Below are 24,977 nucleotides of genomic sequence, written 5' to 3'. Positions count from 1 at the left end.
TATTCCTGTTTTACCCCTAGGTTCTTCATGACATTTTTTTTCTTAAATTCCATATATATGTGTTAGTATACGGTATTTGTCTTTCTCTTTCTGACTTACTTCACTCTGTATGACAGACTCTAGGTCTATCCACCTCATTACAAATAGCTCAGTTTCGTTTCTTTTTATGGCTGAGTAATATTCCATTGTACATATGTGCCACATCTTCTTTATCCATTCATCCGATGATGGACACCTAGGTTGTTTCCAGCTCTGGGCTATTGTGAATAGAGCTGCAATGAACATTTTGGTGCATGTTTCTTTTTGAATTATGGTTTTCTCAGGGTATATGCCTAGTAGTGGGATTGCTGGGTCATATGGTAGTTCTATTTTTAGTTTTTTAAGGAACCTCCATATTGTTCTCCATAGTGGCTGTACCAATTCACATTCCCACCAGCAGTGCAAGAGTGTTCCCTTTTCTCCACACCCTCGCCAGCATTTATTGTTTCTAGATTTCTTGATGATGGCCATTCTGACTGGTGTGAGATGATATCTCATTGTAGTTTTGATTTGCATTTCTCTAATGATTAATGATGTTGAGCATTCTTTCATGTGTTTGTTGGCAGTCTGTATATCTTCTTTGAAGAAATGCCTATTTAAGTCTTCTGCCCATTTTTGGATTGGGTTGTTTGTTTTTTTGCTATTGAGCTGCATGAGCTGCTTATAAATTTTGGAGATTAATCCTTTGTCAGTTGCTTCATTTGCAAATATTTTCTCCCATTCTGAGGGTTGTCTGTTGGTCTTCTTTATGGTTTCCTTTGCTGTGAAAAAGCTTTGAAGTTTCATTAGGTCCCATTTGTTTATCTTTATTTTTATTTCCATTTCTCTAGGAGGTGGGTCCAAAAGGATCTTGCTGTGATTTATGTCATAGAGTGTTCTGCCTATGTTTTCCTCTAAGAGTTTGATAGTTTCTGGACTTACATTTAGGTCTTTAATCCATTTTGAGCTTATTTTTGTGTATAGTGTTAGGGAATGATCTAATCTCATACATTTACATGTCCCTGTCCAGTTTTCCCAGCACCACTTATTGAAGAGGCTGTCCTTTCTCCACTGTACATTCCTGCCTCCTTTATCAAAGATAAGTTGACCATATGTGCGTGGGTTTATCTCTGGGCTTTCTATCCTGTTCCATTGATCTGTCTTTCTGTTTTTGTGCCAGTACCACACTGTCTTGATTACTGTAGCTTTGTAGTGTAGTCTGAAGTCAGGGAGCCTGATTCCTCCAGCTCCGTGTTTCATTCTCAAGATTGCTTTGGTTATTCGGGGTCTTTTGTTTTTCCAAACAAATTTTTGTTCTAGTTCTGTGAAAAATGCCAGTGGTAGTTTGATAGGGATTGCATTGAATCTGTAGAGTGCTTTGGGTAGTAGAGTCATTTTCACAATATTGATTCTTCCAATCCAGGAGCATGGTATATCTCTCCATCTATTTGTATCATCTTTAATTTCTTTCATCAGTGTCTTATAATTTTCTGCATACAGGTCTTTTGTCTCCTTAGGTAGGTTTATTCCTAGATATCTTATTCTTTTTGTTGCAATGGTAAATGGGAGTGTTTTCTTGATTTCACTTTCAGATTTTTCATCATTAGTGTACAGGAATGCCAGAGATTTCTGTGCATTAATTTTGTATCCTGCTACTTTACCAAATTCATTGATTAGTTCTAGTAGTTTTCTGGTAGCATCTTTAGGATTCTCTATGTATAGTATCATGTCATCTGCAAACAGTGACAGCTTTACTTCTTCTTTTCCAATTTGGATTCCTTTTATTTCCTTTTCTTCTCTGATTACTGTGGCTAAAACTTCCAAAACTAAGTTGAGTGTGGGCACTCAACTAAGAGTAGTGAGAGTGGGCAGCCTTGTCTTGTTCCTGATCTTAGTGGAAATGGTTTCAGTTTTTCACCATTGAGGACGATGTTGGCTTTGGTTTTGTCATATATGGCCTTTATTATGTTGAGGAATATACCACATCTTTATCCATTCATCTGTTGATGGATACTTAGGTTGCTTGTATATCTCAGCAATTGTATATAATGCTGCTATGAACATTGGGGTGCATGTATCTTTTCGATTAATGTTTTCATTTTTTTTGTTGTTTGTTTGTTTTTGAATACATACCCAGTAGTGGAATTGCTTGGCGTATGGTAGTTTTATTTTCAGTTTTTTGAGAAACCCCCATACTGTTTTCCACAGTGGCTGCAGCTATTTACATTTCCAACAGTGTAAGAGGGTTTCCTTTTCTCTTCATCCTCACCAACATTTGTTATTTGTTTTATTTTTGATGATAGCCATTTGACAGATGTGAGGTGATATCTCATTGTGGTTTTGATTTGCATTTCTCTGATGATTAATGATGTTGAGCATCTTTTCATATGCCTGTTGGCCACCTGTATGTCTCCTTTGGAAAACTGTCTATTGAGTTCCTCTGCCCATTTTTTAATTGTGTTGATTGTTTTTTTCATGTTGAATTGTATGAGCTGTTTACATATTTTGGATATTAACCCCTTATCCAATATAGAATTTGCAAATATTTTCTCCCATTTAGTGGGTTGTCTTTTCATTTTGTCAATGGTTTCCTTTGCTGTGCAAAAGCTTTTAAGTTTAGTTAGGTCCCATTTGCTAATTTTTGCTTTCGTTTCCTTTGCTTTAGGAGACAGATCCAAAAAATATTGATACAATTTATGTCAAAGAGTGTCTGCCTAAGTTTTCTTATAGGAGTTTTACAGTTTCAGGTTTTACATTCAGGTCTTTAATCTATTTTGAGTTCATTCTTGTATAGGGTGTTAGAGAATGTTCTAACTTCATTCTTTTACATGTAGCTGTCCAGTTTGTTCCAGCACTGCTTATTGAAGAGACTGTCTTTTCTACATTGTATATTCTTAACTCCTTTGTCATAGATTAATTGACTATAAGTGTGGGTTTATTTCTGGGCTTTCTATTATGTTCCATTGATCTATGTATCTGTTTTTGTGCCAGTACCATACTGTTTTGATTACTGTAGCTTTGTAGTATAGTCTGAAGTCAGAGAGCATGATTCCTCTACCTCTGTCCTTCTTTCTCAAGATTGTTGTGGCTATTTGGGTCTTTTGTGTTTCCATACAAATTTTAAAATTATTTGTTCCAGTACTTTGAAAAATGCCCTTAGTATTTTGATAAGGGATTGCATTGAGTCTGTAGATTGCCTTGGGTTGTATGGTCATTTTAAGAATATTAATTATTCCATTCCATGAACACAGTATATCTTTCAATATGTTTGTGTTATCTCCAATTTCTTTCATCAGTGAAATCTGTTGCATTTCTATACACTAACAATGAACTATCGGAAAGAGAAATTAAGGAAAGAACCCCATTACCATCATATCAAAAAGAATAAAATACCTAGGAATAAACCTACCTAAGGAGGTAAAAGACCTGTGCTGAGAAAATTATAAGATATGCAGCTTTAAAAAGACAACAACCCCAGGCAGTTGTCCAAGTTTTATCTTTTTCTTTTCATGATCAAGAGAGCTTCATCAAAGCTCTTGATTTCACACTGTGAATTTATCTCTGCCCTTCAATGTATGCAATGCTTAAGGATCCTTTATTACATATAAGTAGAATTTTCAGTGACTTCTGCTTGTACTTAAAACTGGAACTCAGTTGTCCCTGTGATTTCACTACTAAGTATATCTCTCTTTCTGTTTCACACAATAGTTTATCATTTTTAACTTCACCATGTCTTTCTAATTTTATTTTATTATTAACATTTTTGTGTGTCTCATGTGGGAAAAAGGGAAGATTAAGATATAAACTCATTGTGCATTTTTTTCCTACTATATTTTTGCTAGTAAGGACATATCTTTTTACACATTTATTTGTATTCATACTTCTTCTTTTTTGAATTTTTCATTCATAGCTTTTGCCCATTTTTTACTGGGATGCTACTATGTGTGTATTTTTTTAATTGTCACTGATCTGCAAACTTTTCTTTACACATCAAATGCATTGGCCCTATCTCTGCATATATTTGCAAAAATTTTACCTCAGATTGTCATTTGTCATTAAATTGTGTTTATATTTCATTTAGATAGACAAATGTTTCAATTGTATTTATTTTTAAGTTGCAAATAGTCAAATTACAATATTTCCTTTGTAATTATTATCTCAATTTATATATTATACATTCAATATATTCTGTGGTTCTACTCTGGCCATGTGTCTTCTCTTAATGTTTCCTTGTCAATATTAAGAACCCTTAGTTTGAAATATTTCTGATGTCTGCATTCCCTTTAAATAGTGACAGTAAACTAAACAACATATCAATTTCTACCAACAGTGCATGTTCAAAGTCTGTATAATATAGCTGCATTATACTGATTCCCTACTTTATGACTAATTGAATCTACATGCACAAACACATTTTGCACAACAGCTGGAGAATTAAAGTATTAAACTCCCACTGCTGATTGCTAATTATTTTATTTCTTTCTTCATGACAGATCTCAAGTTGTCAGAATACAGTGGCAATGTACATTACAAATAGAGATCACGTTACTGTGAATTCAATTTGCACACATCTTTATTGGACAAAGACACTAATCATAACTTACCAAAGAAAACACTGTAGCCTGAATCATTCCTACTTAATCCTTCTTAATGGAAATAATGTAAAAATAGTCCTGAAGTTTCAAGAGAATGCTCTCCCCATGTGAGAGCTAGCACAAACAGGTTAGCTTGCTTCCATGTGGATTCTTCACTGAAAATAAACCATTCTGCTTAGCTAAATCCAATGGTTCCCCTTTCAGATTGTTTAATTCTCAGCTGTATTACCATGTCTACTTTTCAAGATTTTATTTCTCTGTCTTTTCCTCAGATTTCCCTTTTTATTTATGGGGTACAATCAAAACAGCACTGGATTTAGAATCAAAAATCAAGTATTAGAATTGATTTTGGTTTAGTTGCATAATTCTTCTGATCATTAGTATCACTACAAAGCTGTTATGATAATTACAAGATCACATATGTAAAAACACCAACAGTGACTAATCACTAAGTGGTGTTGGATCCAAATCTGAATTTACCCACTGACTTTTGGAAGGCACCATGAATCAGTCCTAACCTCTCTGTTTGTATTCCTCTACATTCATCTACTTTCTTGTAATACCTCTTGAAAGTCTAACTGGCACACGTCAGATCCCTTCCTTGATTGCCCCCAGAAGAGCGGCCCACCTTGACTAGGGGCACAATTTGTTACAAAATCAACCTGTATTTGTTGATATTTTCTTTTAAAATGTTTCCAGTTGTGTATGTTTGATTGCACCAAGTAGATGATCAACTTTTTGAGGTCAGAAGCCATGTGTTCAGCTTTTGAAGGAGCTGCTGTGAGCATGATGCAATGAGTGAGACACTCCATAGAATGCAGTGTTCTACATATCCCTTTTAAAACAAATGCTGCAGCACTTTGCTTACTTGCAGATTTGATTTAACTAATGTGACAGCCTCATCAATCAAAGACAACACAATTATTCTGCTTTTTCCCTAGCTTAATTGATATAATTGATATAAAGTATACTTTTCATGCTATGACTATGCAAAGGAAAGGCTATGTAGACAATAAAGAAGAATAATAGGAGTAGGAAGTGAAGCAGCCTAATGAGGAATGAGAAAGGAATCAAAAAATCTGTGGAAGGAAAATGGTGTGCAGGGAAGTCTTATTCTTACACTTTTAATAAATAAGTGACAACACTCCATTCTCTTTTACTAGTCTATCAGCATTTTTCTCCATGGAAATTCATATTTGAGCTCTTTGCACCATATAGGCAAACTTTCACCCTGTTGCTTCACTGTCTATTGCTTTAGGCGAGTGAGTAACAATAAGAAAAAAGGGACTGAGGGGGAATGAGGTGTAAGGAATATGCAATCTGAGGGAAAGGATTCCAGGTAAAGAGAGAAGACTGGAAAGTATAAGGGAGTATGAGGTAACCGGGGCATTTGAAAAAGTTAAGGGTAGAGGGATTTTACTGATCTCTTACACTGCATAAAATTAATTGTTGATCTGAAATTAAGATGGCAGAGTAGGAGGATGCAGAACTCACCTTCCCCCATGAACACATCCAAAATACATCCACATGTGGAACAATTCTCACTGAAAACTAACTGGAAACTGGCAGAAGGACTGCTATACAAACGAGGCTATAGGTATGACACATGTAATTTGGTAAGAAGGGAAGAAGAGCGACAGGGTTGGGACCTGTGCCCCAGGAGAGGACTCAGAGGAAAAGGGAGAATTCATTGGCAAAGATCCACCCTGGGAAGTGAGCAATGAAAGCCACAGATTGGGCACCCCAGTTCTGGAATTCTATGCATAGGAGACAAGCTCCCTTGACTGGCTGAAGAACCACTGGAACAGATAGGAAGGCTGGACACCACCCATGAGGAATGTGCAGGTGTGGAGAGAGGTCTGCCCTAGTGGCTGCCCGGTTTCCTGTGACCACCTCACTAGAATATTACTCAGCCATAAAAAGAATAAAATTCTGCCAAACACAGCAACATGAATGGACCTAGAGAACAGTATGCTCAGTGAAATAAGTCAGAAAGAGGAAGACAAATATTGTATGATATCATTTATATGTGGAATCTAAAAAACAAAAAGCATGGGGCTTCCCTGGTGGTGCAATGGTTGAGAGTCCGCCTGCCGATGCAGGGGACATGGGTTCATGCCCCGGTCCGGGAAGATCCCACATGCCGCAGAGCAGCTAGGCCCGTGAGCCATGGTCGCTGAGCCTGCACGTCCGGAGCCTGTGCTCTGCAACAGGAGATGCCACAACAGTGAGAGGTCTGCGTACCACACAAAAAAAAGAAAAAAAAAAAAGCAAATGAATGTATATAGCAAAAGAGAAACAGACTCACAGATACAGAAATCAAACTAATGGTTACCAAAGGGGAGAGGGAGAGGGAAGGGACAAATTATGGGTATGGGATTAACAAACACAAGCTAGTATGTATAATTAAAATAGATAAGCAACAAGGATATATGGTATAGCACAGGGAATTATAGCCATTATCTTATAATAATTTATAACAGTATAATCTACAAAAATGCTGAATCACTATGCTGTACACATGAAACTAATATAATATTTTAATCAACTATACTTCAATTTTAAAAAGAAGTTAATTGTTTTTCAAAGCTGCCCTCAGTGGTTGAAGGGAGCCTACACCCAGGTTTTGATCACACTCTCTTGTACGGGGACAGATAAGACCATAGGAGTACTTGCAAGAGACAGATGAGGAGGCTGAGAAATTTCTTCTCCAACATACTATTGCTATCTTCTCAACCTGCTGATTTCTCTCCTACCCTTTTCCCTTCCAATTCTCTCCTTAACTCTGCAGTTTTTTCTACCACCCTGTTGACCTGTTTGTGAAACACTCTTAAAACTGTTGCTAATAAAATTTAACTGAGTACATTTTAAAGATCTTCTTGGATTTATTCAGTGATTCATGAATTGAGCATCATCCAATCTAGCAAATAGAAAGGAGCTCCAAGGAGCTATACAAAATGAAAGACTTTTATAGGCTGATGGGAGCAAAAACAAGTAAGGTGTAGTTGCCAAAAAAGTGGGTTGGTTATTGTAAGGTTACGTTCTTTTAGTTGATGGTAGGGGTCTATCAGGCAGATGACCTAACTAGTGCTGATCAGGAGATTCCTGGTTCACTGGTTTGAGGTTCCATTTCTGGGAGAGCCAAAACTGTAATTAAGTTAAATCTAGGTTTGGTGACATGGGGCTTAGTTTAAGGGACTCCATTTCAGACCTGCAAGGCAAATGCACTGTATTCTGCCTCTTGCCACTGGCCAAGTTTGATCACTTGGTGTGAGCTGTATTGTGCATGAGCTCTCTGAACTTTTATTCAACATCCATCTACTCAAATCTCACATAGTTTGTCCAGGCTAAGTGAGGGTAGAGGTGGGAATCTATCACCATGATTATAAAAGTCAAATCTAATCAGAGAAAAGAGATTGGCTTATCCTGAAACGTTCAACATGCACTATATAAAGTACATATAAAATGGTCAAGAAAGAAATATAGAAGAGAAGCATACTATAAAGAGCTTATGTAAATATTCACCTCCCCAAAAAAGATTTCCTTAGTCTACTGAATATAGGACTATTTCAAGGAATATTGTTCTCAAAGCTAGTACCACAGTTCTGAATTATAGTTAGATTTTTTCCTTTGCCTCCCAAGAAGCAACTTCATTAGCTGAAAGCAAAAAGTATAGTATCTAACTCTAACTTGAAAAGATACATGCACCCCAGTGTTCATTACAGCACTGTTTACAATAGCCAAGACATGGACAACCTAAGTGCCCATCAACAAATGAATGGATAAAGAAGATATGGTATATATATATATATACAATGGAATATTACTCAACCATAAAAAAGAAATGAAATAATGCCACTTACAGCAACATGGATGGACCTAGAGATTATCATACTAAGTGAAGTAAGTCAGATTAAAAGATACACACTGCTATATATAAAATAGATAAACAAGGAGCTACTGTATAGCACAGGAAATTATATTCAATATATTGTAATAACCTATAATGGAAAAGAATCTGAAAAAGTGTTCTGTATCACTTTGCTGTACACCTGAAACTAACACAACATTGTAAATCAACTATACTTCAATAAAAAATTCCATCTAAGGCATAACTCAATGTATACATCAAAGAAATAGTAATTGACTTCAGGAAGTACTCTGTTCCTTACTCAGAAATGTGAGGCCACACCGATCAGTCAGATTTCACAGATGGGCTATAAGTGATCCAATAAATGGAAATAATACTATAAGATAAGAACATTTAATCTTATCTGACCTGGACAGAGAGTAATTATTATTATGATATAGTTTATTAAAATACTGCAAAGGGAGCAAAGTGAAAGGAAATCCATTCCGTTCTGCTTAATTTATGTAAAACATCAAATCAAATGAGCCAAAATAATTGAGGCTACTTAACAATTGCAAAGACTTCTAAGAGTAGAGAACACAAGGAAACTCTGAATGGAAAAATAGAAACCTGGGTAAAAATGCTAGTAAGTAAAAGAGTTAATGACAGTTGACAGTTGTTGAGTGCTTACCCTGTTTCAGGCATCTTTTGAAGCACTATACATATAACATCTGCTATCACCACCAAAACAATCTTATGTGGTAGATAATCCTGTAGCTTTATTTTATAGTTGGGGAAACTAAAGCACAGAAAGAGACTAAAGAACTTGTTCAAGGTCATGCAGTAGTGATAAAGTCAAACACTGACAGCCTGGCTCCAGAGGCCAAGTAGTTAACTGCCGAAGTGTTAAGAAATAAGAGAGCTTAGTAGAAAGGAGACCAGTTAGGAGGCCAGAGTTAAAGTGGAAGGTAATGAGTGCTTGAAATGATGATAGATGCAGTATGAATTTAAAAGATTTATAGCAGATTTTGCAGAAGAGTCAGTAGAAGTTGATAACTGACTATATATGAAGGATGAGAAAGTTGATTGAGTTGACTGAGGTTTCAAGCCTGAGTAATTTGGTGATAGATATTTACTAACTAGGAAAAAGGAACTGTGGGTGGTTTATGAGAAAAGCCGAGTTCAGTTTTACATGTATAAAACTGAGATACCCTCAGGATATATCCTGTATAAATAAATGCTCAGAAGGCAAATGAAAATATAGGCCTGAATCCTTCAAAAATGGCTATGGATACAATTTGGGGAATATATATTTATATAGAAAATTGGTCTGGGGATTAATCTTTGAAAGGAACTTTAAGGAGTAGATAGAAGAATAAGGGTAGGAAATTTTATCCATGTTTATCAGAAAGGTATAAGGAGAATCAGGAGAGCTCACTGTTCTAGAAACCAAGGAAAAGAAAATTTTCCAGCAGGAAAAGATATTCAGAAGTGTATAATTCTGCAAAGGAATTGAGCAAGATGAGAACTGAGAAGGTGTCACTGAATTGTCAGAACAGTTTGAAAGAGTAGTTTCATTACAGTAGTGAGGGCAGAAGACATATTACAAGTCATTGAGAATAAAGAAATATTAGTGGAGATAAGATATGATTACACAACTCTTTTAAGATGTTTATTCAGGAAGAAAAAATAAATGATAAAGCACAGTTTTAGGAAGAAAACTGGGTCCAATAAGGACTCATTTAAGTCACTGACTCTTTAGGCACAGGTATAGACAGAGATAAAGGAATTAGAGGAGAGATGTATTCAAAATAAAAGATGGAAGAAATCATTCATTTCCTTTCCTAAGAAGAGATGAGGATAGGACTAAGATCACAAGAATATAAAGGTAGATGATGATGACATTAAGATCAATGTTTTCCAAATGCCAGTTCATGAACTGATTGTACAAAGCATCAGAAATATCCCAGGAATTTTTTAAAAGATGGATTCTTGTGCTTATGCTCACCACAGATTCTAATTCAGTAGGCCTTAGTTGTGCCTAAAAACCTGTATATTTAGCCTCCCTGGTGGCGCAGTGGTTGAGAGTCCGCCTGCCGATGCAGGGGATACGGGTTCGTGCCCCGGTCTGGGAGGATCCCATATGCCGCGGAGCGGCTGGGCCCGTGAGCCATGGCCGCTGGGCCTGCGCATCCGGAGCCTGTGCTCCGCAACGGGAGAGGCCACAACAGTGAGAGGCCTGCATACCGCAAAAAAAAAAAAAAAAAAAAAAAAAAAAAAAAAAAAACAAAACAAAAAAAAACCTGTATATTTAAATAGCTGTTCAAGCAACATTTGAATAGCTGTAGAGCAGTGGTCCTCACTTCTATCAGACCATTGCCACCTTGTCTTAACAAATACTTTGCAATACCCTCCTTCTGAAAATCATAAATAATAGAACTCATCTACATACAAAATATCAATGTAATAGCTTAAAACATAAAAGAGAAATACCAAGAAAGGGTTTCATAATATGGTAATACATAAATATAATGTATTACATATTTTAATATGTAAATGTTTGGGCATGAATATACTGGAACACATAATGGAGTAGTCAGATGCTTGTACCTACTTAAAATGAAAAAGTTTTGATTTAAGAGAAATAAGACAACACTGAACTGAATATTTTCACAACTTTTTATTTATATTTGATATTTCAAAATAAGAGCTATAATTTGCAGCAACATGGATGGACTTGGAGGGCATTATGTTAAGTGAAATAAGCCAGATAAAGACAAATACTGTATGATATCACTTATATGCAGAGTCTAAAAAACAATTCAACAAACTAGCGAATACAACATAAAAGAAGCAGAGTCAGAGATATAGAGAACAAACTAGTAATTACCAGTGGGAAGACAGAGGGGAGAAGCAATATAGGGGTGGGAGAGTAGAATTTACAAGCTATTGGGTGTAAGATAGGCTACAAGGACATATTGTACAATATGTGGAATATAGCCAATATTTTATAATAACTGTAAATGCAGTGTAACCTTTTAAAATTTTATAAAAAATAAAATAAACCAGGGCTATAGAAATATATCCATAGAATTACAATGAATGTGACAAAATTGTTATAAATGTGTAAACTACAAATGCGGATTAATACAAGGTATTCTATGGACAACTCAAATACCACAAGTGGGCATTGGCACAGGTGACATGATTTTTGGAAATAATAAACCACTCTATATGAAATACTAAGCAAAATAAAGTAAGAGCTTCCCTTGATTTACACAGTAGTTGCATTTCTGGAAAAGTCAGCTGATATTAAAATTTTACAAGGGGGGAACTTCCAAGATCGTGGAGGATTAAGACGTGGAGATCGCCTTCCTCCCCACCAATACATCAAAAATACATCTACATGTGGAAGAACTCCTACAGAACACCTTCTGAACTCTAGCAGAAGACCCCAAACTTCCCAAAAGGCAAGAAAATCCCCACATACCTAGGTAGGGCAAAAGAAAAAAGAAAAAACAGAGACAAAAGAATAGGGGTGGGACATGCACTTCTGAGAGGGAGTTGTGAAGGAGGAAAAGTTTCCAAACACTAGGAAGCACCTTCACAGGTGGAAACAGGGGGTGGGCGGGTGGGAAGCTTCGGAGCCAAGGAGGAAGGCACAGCAACAGGGGTGCAGAGGGCAAAGCATAGAGATTCTTGCACAGGGAATAGGTGCTGACCAGCACTCACCAGCCTGAGAGACTTCTCTGCTCACCTGCTGGGGCAGGTGGGGGCTGGGAGCTGAGGTTTGGGCTTCAGAGGTCAGATCCCAGGGAGAGGACTGGGGTTGGCTAGTGAAGACAGCCTGAGGGGGCTAGTGCGCCACAGCTAGCTGGAAGGGAGTCTGGAAAAAAGTCTGGACCTGCTGAAAAGGCAAGAGACCATTGATTCAGGGTGCACGAGGAGAGGGGATTCCTTCCCCATCTGCCCGCAGAAGGCAGAGCACCACCTAAATGAGCTCCAGAGACGGGCATGAGCCACGGCTATCAGTGCAGACCACAGAGATAGGCATGAAACACCAATGCTGCTGATGCAGCCAACAAGAATGCTGTGTGCAAGCACAGGTCACTCTCCACACCTGCCCTCCCGGGAGGCTGTGCAGCCCACGACTGCCAGGGTCCCATGATCCAGGGACAATTTCCCCAGGAGAACACACGGTGTGCCTCAGGCTGTGGGAAAGTCATGACGGCCTCTGCCACTGCAGGCTCGCCCTGTATTCCAATTTTGACTACCATACCCCTCCCTACCCCCAGGCTGAGTGAGCAAGAGCACCTTAATCAGCCACTGTTTTAACCCCTTCCTGTCTGGGCAGGAATCAGACGCCTGAGGGCATCTACACCCAGAAATCAGGCCAAAACCAAAGCTGAACCCCAGGAGCTGTGCGAACAAAGGGGAGAAATGGAAATTTCTCCGTGCAGCCTCAATAGCAGTGGATTAAATCTGCACAATAAATTTGTTGTACTCTGCATCTGTGGAATACCTGAATAGACAATGAATCACCTCAAAATTGAGGTGGTGGATTTTAGGAGCAACTGTAGACTTAGGGTTTGCTGTCTCAGACTGACTTTTTTCTGATTTTTATGCTTATCTGAGTTTAATATTTAGCACTTGTTATCATTGGTGGATTTTTTTATTGGTTTGGCTGCCCTCTTCTTTTTATTATTATTATTTTTTTATTTTAATAATTTTTATTTATTATTTTTTAAATTATTTTTCTTTCTTTTTTCTCCCTTTTCTTCTGAGCCATGTGGCTGACAGGTTCTTGGTGTTCTGGCCTGGTGTCAGCCCCGAGCCTCTGAGGTGGGAGAGCCGAGTTCAGGACATTGGACCACCAGAGACCTCCCAGCCGCACATAACATCAATCGGCAAGAGCTCTCCCAAAGATCTCCATCTCAACGCTAAGACCCAGCTCTACCCAATGGTCAGCAAGCTCCAGTGCTGGATGCCCCATGCCAAACAACTAGCAAGACAGGAACACAACCACACCCATTAGCAGAGAGGCTGCCTAAAGTCATACTAAGTTCACAGACACCCCAAAACACACCACCAGATGCAGTCCTGCCCACCAGAAACAGAAGATCCAGACCCACCCACCAGAACACAGGCACCAGTCCCCTCCACCAGGAAGCATACACAAGCCACTGAACCAACCTCACCCACAGGGGGTAGACACCAAAAACAACGGGAACTGCAAACATGCAGCCTGAAAAAAAGAGACCCCTAACACAGTAAGTTAAACAAAATGAGAAGGCACGGATATATGCAGCAGATGAAGGAGCAAGGTAAAAACCCACCAGACCAAACAAATGAAGAGAAAATAGGCAGTCTACCTGAAAAAGAATTCAGAGTAATGACAGTAAAGATGATCCAAAATCTTGGAAATAGAATGGAAAAAAAACAAAAAAATGTTTTTCAAGAACCAAAAGAACTAAAGTACAAACAAATAATGATAAACAACACAATAGATGAAATTAAAACTTCTCTAGAAGGAATCAGTGGCAGAATAACTGAGCCAGAAGAAGGGATAAGTGATGTGGAAGATAAAGTAGTGGAAATAACTACTGCAGAGCAGAATAAAGAAAAAAGAATGAAAAGAATTAAGGACAGTCTCAGAGATTTCTGGGACAATATTAAACGGAGCAACATGCAAATTGTAGGGATCCCAGAAGAAGAGAAAAAGAAAGATCTGAGAAAATACTTGAAGAGATCACAGTCAAAAACTTTCCTAACACGGGAAAGGAAATAGTCAATCAAATCCAGGAAATGGAGAAAATCCCATGCAGGATAAATCCAAGGAGAAACACGCCGAGACACATATTAATCAAACTATCAAAAATTAAATACAAAGAAAAGATATAAAAAGCAGCAAGGGAAAAGCAACAAATAACATACAAGGGAATCCCATAAGGTTACCAGCTGATCTTTCAGCAGAAATTTTGCAAGCCAGAAGGGAGTGGCAGGACATATTTAAAGTGATGAAAGGGAAAAACTTACAACAAAGATAACTCTAACATGGAAGGATCTCATTCAGATTTGACAGAGAAATTAAAACATTTACAGACAAGCGAGAGTTAAGAGAATTCAGCACCACCAAACCAGCTTTACAACAAATGCAAAAGGTGCTTCTCTAGGAAGGAAACACAAGAGAAGGAAAAGACCTACAAAAAAAAAAACACCAAATAATTAAGAAAATGGTAATAGGAACATACATATCAATAATTACCTTAAATGTAAATGGATTAAATGCTCCAACCAAAAGCCATAGACTGGTTGAATGGATACAAAAACAAGACCCATATATATGCTGTCTACAAGAGACCCACTTCAGACCTAGGGACACATACAGACTGAAAGTGAGGGGATGGAAAAAGATATTCCATGCAAATGGAAATCAAAAGAAAGCTGGAGTAGCAATTCTCATATCAGACAAAATAGACTTTAAAATAAAGACTATTAGAAGAGACAAAGAAGGACACTACATAATGATCAAGGGATGAATCCAAGAAGAAGATATAACAATTGTAAATATTTATGTACCTAACATAGGAGCACCTCAATACATAAGGCAAATAATAACAGCCATAAAAGGGGAAATCGACAGTAACACAATCATGGTAGGAGACTTTAACACCCCACTTTCATCAATGGACATATCATCCAAAATGAAAATAAATAAGGAAACACAAGCTTTAAATGATACATTAAACAAGATGGACTTAATTGATATTTATAGGACATTCCATCCAAAAACAACAGAATACACATTCTTCTCAAGTGCTCATGGAACACTCTCCAGGATAGATCATATCATAGGTCACAAATCAAGCCTTGGTAAATTTAAGAAAATTGAAATTGTATCAAGTATGTTTTCCGACCACAATGCTATGAGACTAGACATCAATTACAGGAAAAGATCTGTAAAAAATACAAACACATGGAGGCTAAACAATACACTACTCAAAAACGAAGTGATCACTGAAGAAATCAAAGAGGAAATAAAAAAATACCTAGAAACAAATGACAATGGAGACACGACGACCCAAAACCTATGGGATGCAGCAAAAGCAGTTCTAAGGGGGAAGTTTATAGCAATAAAATCCCACTTTAAGAAACAGAAAACATCTCGAGTAAACAACCTGACCCTGCACCTAAAGCAATTAGAGAAAGAAGAACAAAAGAACCCCAAAGTTAGCAGAAGGAAAGAAATCATAAAGATCAGATCAGAAATAAATGAAAAAGAAATGAAGGAAATGATAGCAAAGATCAATAAAACTAAAAGCTGGTTCTTTGAGAAGATAAACAAAATTGATAAACCATTAGCCAGACTCATCAAGAAAAAAAGGGAGAAGACTCAAATCAATAGAATTAGAAATGAAAAAGGAGAAGTAACAACTGACACTGCAGAAATACAAAAGATCATGAGAGATTACTACAAGAAACTCTATGCCAATAAAATGGACAACCTGGAAGAAATGGACAAATTCTTAGAAATGCACAACCTGCTAAGACTGAACCAGGAAGAAATAGAAAATATGAATAGACCAATCACAAGCACTGAAACTGAAACTGTGATTAAAAATCTTCCAACAAACAAAAGCCCAGGACCACATGGCTTCACAGGCGAATTCTATCAAACATCTAGAGAAGAGCTAACACCTATCCTTCTCAAACTCTTCCAAAATATAGCAGAGGGAGGAGCACTCCCAAACTCATTCTACGAGGCCACCATCACCCTGATACCAAAACCAGGCAAGGATGTCACAAAGAAAGAAAACTACAGGCCAATATCACTGATGAACATAGATGCAAAAATCCTCAACAAAATACTAGCAAACAGAATCCAACAGCACATTAAAAGGATCATACACCATGATCAAGTGGGGTTTATTCCAGGAATGCAAGGATTCTTCAATATACGCAAATCAATCAATGTGATACACCATATTAACAAGTTGAAGGAGAAAAACCATATGATCATCTCAATAGATGCAGAGAAAGCTTTTGACAAAATTCAACACCCATTTATGATAAAAACCCTGCAGAAAGTAGGCATAGAGGGAACTTTCCTCAACATAATAAAGGCCATATATGACAAACCCACAGCCAACATTGTCCTCAATGGTGAAAAACTGAAAGCATTTCCACTAAGATCAGGAACAAGACAAGGCTGCCCACTCTCACCACTCTTATTCAACTTAGTTTTGGAAGTTTTAGCCACAGCAATCAGAGAAGAAAAGGAAATAAAAGGAATCCAAATTGGAAAAGAAGAAGTAAAGCTGTTACTGTTTGCAGATGACATGATACTATACATAGAGAATCCTGAAGATGCTACCAGAAAATTACTAGATCTAATCAATGAATTTGGTAAAGTAGCAGGATACAAAATTAATGCACAGAAATCTCTGGCATTCTTATAGAGTAATGATGAAAAATCTGAAAGTGAAATCAAGAAAACACTCCCATTTACCATTGCAGCAAAAAGAATAAAATATCCAGGAATAAACCTACCTAAGGAGACAAAAGACCTGTATGCAGAAAATTATAAGACACTGATGAAAGAAATTAAAGATGATGCAAACAGATGGAGAGATATACCATGCTCCTGGATTGGAAGAATCAATATTGTGAAAATGACTCTACTACCCAAAGCAATCTACAGATTCAATGCAATCCCTATCAAACTACCACTGGCATTTTTCACAGAACTAGAACAAAAAATTTCAAAATTTGTTTGGAAAAAAAAAGACCCCGAATAGCCAAAGCAATCTTGAGAACGAAACAGAGCTGGAGGAATCAGACTCCCTGACTACAGACTATACTACAAAGCTACAGTAATCAAGACAGTGTGGTACTGGCACAAAAACAGAAAGATAGATCAATGGAACAGGATAGAAAGCCCAGAGATAAACCCACGCACATATGGTCAACTTATCTTTGATAAAGGAGGCAGGAATGTACAGTGGAGAAAGGACAGCCTCTTCAATAAGCGGTGCTGGGACTTAGTGACCGCCTGGAGGGGTGGGATAGGGAGGGTTGGAAGGAGGGAGATGCAAGAGGGAAGGGATGGGGGAACAGATGTATATGTATGATTGATTCACTTTGTTATAAAGCAGAAACTAATTTAAAAAAATCCTAAAAAATAAGTGGTGCTGGGAAAACTGGACAGGGACATGTAAAAGAATGAGGTTAGATCATTCCCTAACACCATGCACAAAAATAAGCTCAAAATGGATTAAAGACCTAAATGTAAGGCCAGAATCTATCAAACTCTTAGAGGAAAACATAGGCATATGTCTATGTCTAAAACATAGAACACTCTATGACATAAATCACAGAAAGATTCTTTTGGACCCACCTCCTAGAGAAATGGAAATAAAAAGAAAGATAAACAAATGGGACCTAATGAAACTTCAAAGCTTTTGTACAGCAAAGGAAACCATAAAGAAGACCAAAAGACAACCCTCAGAATGGGAGAAAATATTTGCAAATGAAGCAACTGACAAAGGATTAATCTCCAAAATTTATAAGCAGCTCATGCAGCTCAAAAGCAAGAAAACAAACAACCCTATCCAAAAATGGGCAGAAGGCTTAAATAGGCATTTCTCCAAAGAAGATATACAGACTGCCAACAAACACATGAAAGAATGCTCTACATCATTAATCATTAGAGAAATGCAAATCAAAACTACAATGAGATATCATCTCACACCAGTCAGAATGGCCATCATCAAGAAATCTAGAAACAATAAATGCTGGAGAGGGTGTGGAGAAAAGGGAACACTCTTGCACTGCTGGTGGGAATGTGAATTGGTACAGCCACTATGGAGAACAGTATGGAGATTCCTTAAAAAACTAAAAATAGAACTACCATATGACCCAGCATTCCCACTACTAGGCATATACCCTGAGAAAACCATAATTCAAAAAGGCACATGTACCAAAATGTTCATTGAAACTCTATTCACAATAGCCCGGAGATGGAAACAACCTAAGTGTCCATCATCGGATGAATGGATAAAGAAGATGTGGCACATATATACAATGGAATATTACTCAGCCATAAAAGGAAACGAAACTGAGCTATTTGTAATGAGGTGGATAGACCTAGAGTCTGTCATACAGTGTGAAGTAAGTCAGAAAGAGAAAGACAAATACCGTATGCTAACACATATATATGGAATTTAAGAAAAGAAAATGTCATGAAGAACCTAGGGGTAAAACAGGAATAATGACACAGACCTACTAGAGAATGGACTTGAGGATATTGGGAGGGGGAAGGGTAAGCTGTGACAAAGCAAAAGAGAGGCATGGACGTATATACACTACCATACGTAAGGTAGATAGCTAGTGGGAAGCAGCCGCATAGCACAGGGAGATCAGCTCGGTGCTTTGTGACCACCTGCAGGGGTGGGATGGGGAGGGTGGGAGGGAGGTAAATGCAAGAGGGAAGGGATGTGGGAACAGATGTATATGTATGACTGATTCACTTTGTTATAAAGCAGAAACTAATTTAAAAAAATTAAAAAATCATTTAAAAATAAAAATAAAATATATAGCTTGTGGGAAGCAGCTGAATAGCACAGGGAGATCAGCTCAGTGCTTTGTGACCACCTAGAGAGGTGGGATAGGGAGGGTGGGAGGGAGATGAAAGAGGAAGGGGTTATGGGGATATATGATATATGTATACATATAGCTGATTCACTTTGTTATACAGCAGAAACTAACACAACATTGTAAAGGAATAATACTCCAATAAAGATGCTAAAATATTTTTAATAAAATTATGCAAAAGTAATTTGCATTTATATAAAAATAGAATTATATTCTAGGCCCAGATAATTTTAGTTTGTTCCTACCTGAATTTCTGTTGGAGGCATTAGAAAGCCATATGGGGAGCCACAAAAGACCCTGAATAGCCAAAGCAATCTTGACAAAAAAGAACAGTACTGGAATTATCACACTTCCCTAACTTCAGACTATAGTACAAAGCTACAGTAATCAAAGCAGTATGGTACCACCACAAAAACAGACACATAAACCAATGGAACAGAATAAAGAGCCCATAAAAAACCCCACACACATATTGTCAATTAATCTAGGACAAATGGGGCAAGAATATACAGTGAGGAGAAGACAGTCTCTTCAATAAGTGGTGCTGGAAAATCTGGATAGTTACACATAAAAGAATGAAATTAGAACATTTTCTCAGACCATATACAAAAATAGACTCAAAATGGATTAAAGACTTAATGTTAGACCTGAAACCATAAAGCTTCTAGAAGAAAACATAGGCAGAACACTCTGACATAAGTTGCAGCAATATTTTTTGGATCTGTCTCCTAAGGCAAAGGAAACAAAAGCAGTAAAAACAAAAGAGACCTAATTAAACTTAAAAGTTCTTGCACAGCAAAGAAAACCATCAACAAAATGAAAATACAACGTACTGAGTGGGAGAAAATATTTACAAATGATATAACCAATAAGGGGTTAATATCCAAAATACATAAACAGCTCATACAACTCAACATTAAAAAAACGAACAACTCAATTGAAAAATGGGAGAAGACCTGTTTTCAAAGAAGATATACAGATGACCAACAGGCACATGAAAAGATACCAACATCACTAATCATCAGAGTAATGCAAAGCAAAACCACAATATCACCTCACACCAGTCAGAATGGCTATCATCAAAAAGAACACAAATAGCAAATGCTGATCAGGATGTGGAGAAAAGGGAATCCTTGTACACCATTGGTGAAAGTGTAAGTTGGTGCAGCTACTGTGGAAAACATTATGGGAGTTTCTCAAAAAACTAAGAATAGAACTATCATATGGTAATATGATCTAGCAATTCTACTCCTGGATATATATCTGAAGAAAATGAAAACACTAATTCAAAAGGATGAATTATTACTCAGCCATAAAAAATGAAATTTTTCCATTTGCAGCATCATGGATGGACCTAGAGGGTACTATGCTTAGTGAGATAGAGAAACAACATATGTTATCATTTATATGTGGAATGTATAAAACAACTGAATGAATATAACAAAACAGAAACAGACTGACAGATATAGAGAACAAACTAGTGATTACCAGTGGGGAGAAGGAAGGAGGAGGGGCAAGATAGGGGTAGGGGATTAAAAGGTACAAACTACTATGCATAAAGTCAATAAGCTACAAGGATATATTGTACAGAACAGGGAATAAAGCCAATGTTTTATAATGACTTTAAGTAGACTATAATCTATTAAAATATTAAATCACTAAGTTGTACACCTGAAACTATCATAATATTGTAAATCAACTCTAATTTTTTTAATGTCAAAATTAAAAAAAAAAAGCCATATGGAATACAGGGAAAATCTTCACCCCATGGGCTTGTCCCATGTATTGCAGGGCATCTAGTATCCCTGGCCCCCACCCATTAAATGCCAGTACTACCTCCATGCATTGTGACAACCAAAAGAAAATGCCACCCCCTCCATTTCTAAAACACCCCCTAGGAATGGTACTGCCGACTTGGATAACCACTGCTCCAAAAGAAGATAATCAGGGCTACAAGGTTAGGTTCCTTCGGGTACATAAGAAATCATAGAAATGTGGGAAATGTATGGATGCTAAGCAATAGGTTTTGTGGAGCTTGTGGTGAACTAGAGAATACAGACCTCACCTTGAGGTTTTACAGTAAAAGTATTTTAACCTTAAGGTATTTACATTAAAAAAATGTTTCCACATTGTATCAGCAAATGTACTTACTTTTCTAATGAACAAATGAATGATGTTAACTTGTAATACAAGGATAGCCTTTATGTAGGCTTGTGTCATACTTGCATTTTTACAAAAAGCAATCCTTAAACATAAGAGTTTTATCCTTGAAGGAAAGTTTCCAAGCATCAGCCAGAAATGGGCTTTTCAAAATGAGAGTTTGATATTTAGGAAATTGTGACCAGCAATGCTATAATCAAGCTAATTAAAATAGACTAGAATAGAACAGATCAGACTACATAAGGTTATTATTCTGTCAAGTGTTTATTTCAGGTGTGCATGTGTGTGTGTGTGTGTGTGTGTGTGTTGCACATGATATAAACTGTATTTTACCAGGGGCCTTAGTAAAAACAAGCTTCAAAAACACTGGAGGAGATGATTAGGTAAGGATTTGGAATACAGGAGGTTCTTCCGCAATAATACTGTAGCCATCCAATATAGTAGTCTTCTTTTCTATATTTGTTAGGAGCAGACTTTGGAGTCAAAGAGAACAGGTTTTGAGTTCCAGCTGTACCATTCAGGCATGTGGTTATTGGCAAGTTGCTTAAACTCTCTTAGCCACAGGTACCTTAGCAATAAATTGAAGATGGTAATGCATTATAAGATTTGTATAATAATTAAATGGGATAATGTATAGAAATGCTTAGTATATTGTTTGACACATAGTAAGAAATAAATGTCAGGTGCTATTATTACTTTAATAATCACCAACATATAAGGTTTGCCTGGTAGACAAGGAAAATATGAGATATAAATGTCATGTGTTCAAATATGTGTCAAATGCTTTCTTCCTTTTCCAGAGAAAGTCTTTGAAATGTGTGAAACCATCATTTGTATTAATCATTTATTGCTATGTAACAAATTACTCTAAAATTTAGCAGCTTAAAACAACAAACATTTATTATCTCACAGTTTTTGAGAATCAGGAACCTGGGATCTGTGTAGCTGGGTTGTTCTGACTCAGGGTTTCCCGTAAAGTGGCAGTTAAGCTATGACTAGGAATACAAGCTCTAAATGGGTTAAAGTATCCACTTAGCAATCACATTTATGTAACTGTGGGCAGGAAACATCAGTTCCTTGCCATGTGGGCTTCTACACAGGTCTGCCCATGACATGGCTTTCCCCAGAGCACGTGATCCAAGATAGAGAGAGACAGACAGAGAGAACACCAAAAATAGAAGCCACAGTTTTGTATAACTTAATCCCTGAAGTGACTTAACATCACATCTGCCATAAGCTGTTGGTCACAGTCTAACCGTTGTGCAGTATGAGAGGAGACTACACAAGTGTGTGAATAGCAGGAAGCAGGGATCATTGTTGGGGGCCATTTTTAAGCTGGCTATCACAATATTTATTAAATGTTCACCCTCTTCAGGTAAATTTTAATGTAAATATGATATTTTTCCAAGCATAAGTAATTATCACTCACTGTCTGAGTTAGCATTAATACAAATTTGAGGAGTCATCGATTTTGTTAATGATGCATCACACCAGCTTACTTAATAAATCATATTTAGCTATCAGAAAAATTTTGCATAATCTTAGTATTATCTTTCAAAAAATTAAACTTCAGTAAAATATCTTAAATATAGCTCTATGTTTTCCACTACATAATATTTGACTCTTTCTATAGAAAAATTATTTCCTCTAGCTATACTTTATTATAGTCTAAGAATGAATGTTTGATGGAAGGCTTCCCTTTCTGGGAATACAATCAGATAATTATATAAATATAATTAAAATAGACTAGAATAGAACAGAAAGGGTTAAGCCTTCAAAAGTAAAAATCAATTAGGATGTTTTATTAGCATAAACATTTTCATAGATGATGAAAGTAAAATGTGAAACGTCAATATTCTTAATGCCAAGTGTTTTTTGTTTGTTTGTTTGTTTGTTTGTTTTGTGGTATGCAGGCCTCTCACTGTTGTGGCCTCTCCCGTTGCAGAGCACAGGCTCCGGACGCGCAGGCTCAGCAGCCATGGCTCATGGGCCCAGCCACTCCACGGCATGTGGGATCTTCCTGGCCCGGGATACGAACCTGTGTGCCCTGCATCGGCAGGTGGACTCTCAACCACTGCGCCACCAGGGAAGCCCAATGCCAAGTTTTTGATGAACTACCACAATATATTAAAATAATTGCAAAGGACGATTTTAATTATAATATAAAAATGAAGTTCCTTACTCAGATAATGAGAATAACTAAAATCAAGAGAGAAGATCAATACTCTTTCCTTATAAAACAAACAAAAAACCCTCACTTATTTCCAAGATGTCATCTAATTTAAGAAAATGCTGGTACTTATTTTTTAAGTTTGACTTTTATTTTAATGTAAAGTTTATTTTGTCTTCAGTATTAACCATTGCATATTTCAAATTTGTTCCTGAGTTCATCCACATTTTTAAAGTAATAGATCAGTTGTGGCCTTTGGTAAAATAATGTAATTGACTCTCCCCTCCCCATCTGATCTCTCTTCTTCCCTTCCTCCATGCTTGTTCTCTTACTTTGTGCTCTAATTTCCACACTTGTCCCATTAAAATATTTTCTGATGCTCATTCACACTGAGACATAAATGACTGAAAAGAATTTAAAAGTGATACACACACATATATTCCCAGGGGATAGTATATTCATTGATATAACACATGTAAACTGCCTATCACAATTCCTGACATAAAGTAGGTGATTAATAATTGCAGATTTTCCTTTTTGCAGCTTTGCTTTACCTTCCTTGTAAGTCAAGTCTGCCTAATAATATTAACTCATACTGTTAAAGAATGCTAATCTTGCCAGCCCTCCTGATTAGCATATTTATATATACGTTACCTTATTTAATTATCTCAACAACCATACAGACTGGGTCTTATTATCATTATCCCCATTTTACAGATGAGGAAACTGAAACTCAGAGCTTGCCACAGCTAGTAACTGGTAAAGCCAGAATCAAGATGAGGTCTTTTAGACTTCTGGATCCATTTTCTAATCCTCTATGTTTTATCCTGCTATTCACAGTAAACCTGCCCTGCACTTCTCAAGAGCTTTGCTTATTCTTTGGGGTTTATTCCTTCCCCATCTCCTATCAGTGTACACATTCAACTCAACACCACTCAACAGCCAGTGTAACTGCAGGTATAAAACAAAGCAATGTATATTGTACACAAAACTTTTTCAACCCTTTTCTTTTCCATTGCAAATCACCCAATAGATCAAGTTCACAAATGGCCACACTCCCATTGACACTGTGATTCAGGACCTGTTACTTCACCTCTTTCTTTCTTACATAAGAAAGTTTTCAGAAATAGAAGTATGACAGGGTCTGCTAGTTGTCCAATAAGATCAGTTATCCTATTTTCCCAGAGGAAAAGGAAGAAGAAGAACAGGTAGAAATTACATTTCCAAAACTGTCTTGCAGTTATCTGGGGCCATATGGCTAATTCTGGTCAATAGGATATGAATTAATGTAATATGTGTAACTTTTGTGTGATCTCAAATAGATTAAACAGCAACATCAACAACCTTACACTTTCACTTTCCCTTAAAGTTGAACATGAAATGCCTGAGACTCAGTCTTGATCATGCTTATCAGGACAATTATTTTGGGTAGAGGCAGGCAAACTTTTACTGTAAAGGGTCGAACAGTAAATATTTTAGGTTTTGTGGGCCACATAGGGCCTTTGTTGCAACTACTCCACTCTGCCAATTG

This window comes from Mesoplodon mirus, assembly GCF_964341445.2.
Source record: "Mesoplodon mirus genome assembly, chromosome: X".
Lineage (NCBI taxonomy): Eukaryota > Metazoa > Chordata > Mammalia > Artiodactyla > Ziphiidae > Mesoplodon > Mesoplodon mirus.
The sequence above is the reverse complement of the archived record's forward strand: the minus strand, read 5'-3'. Positions refer to the sequence as shown.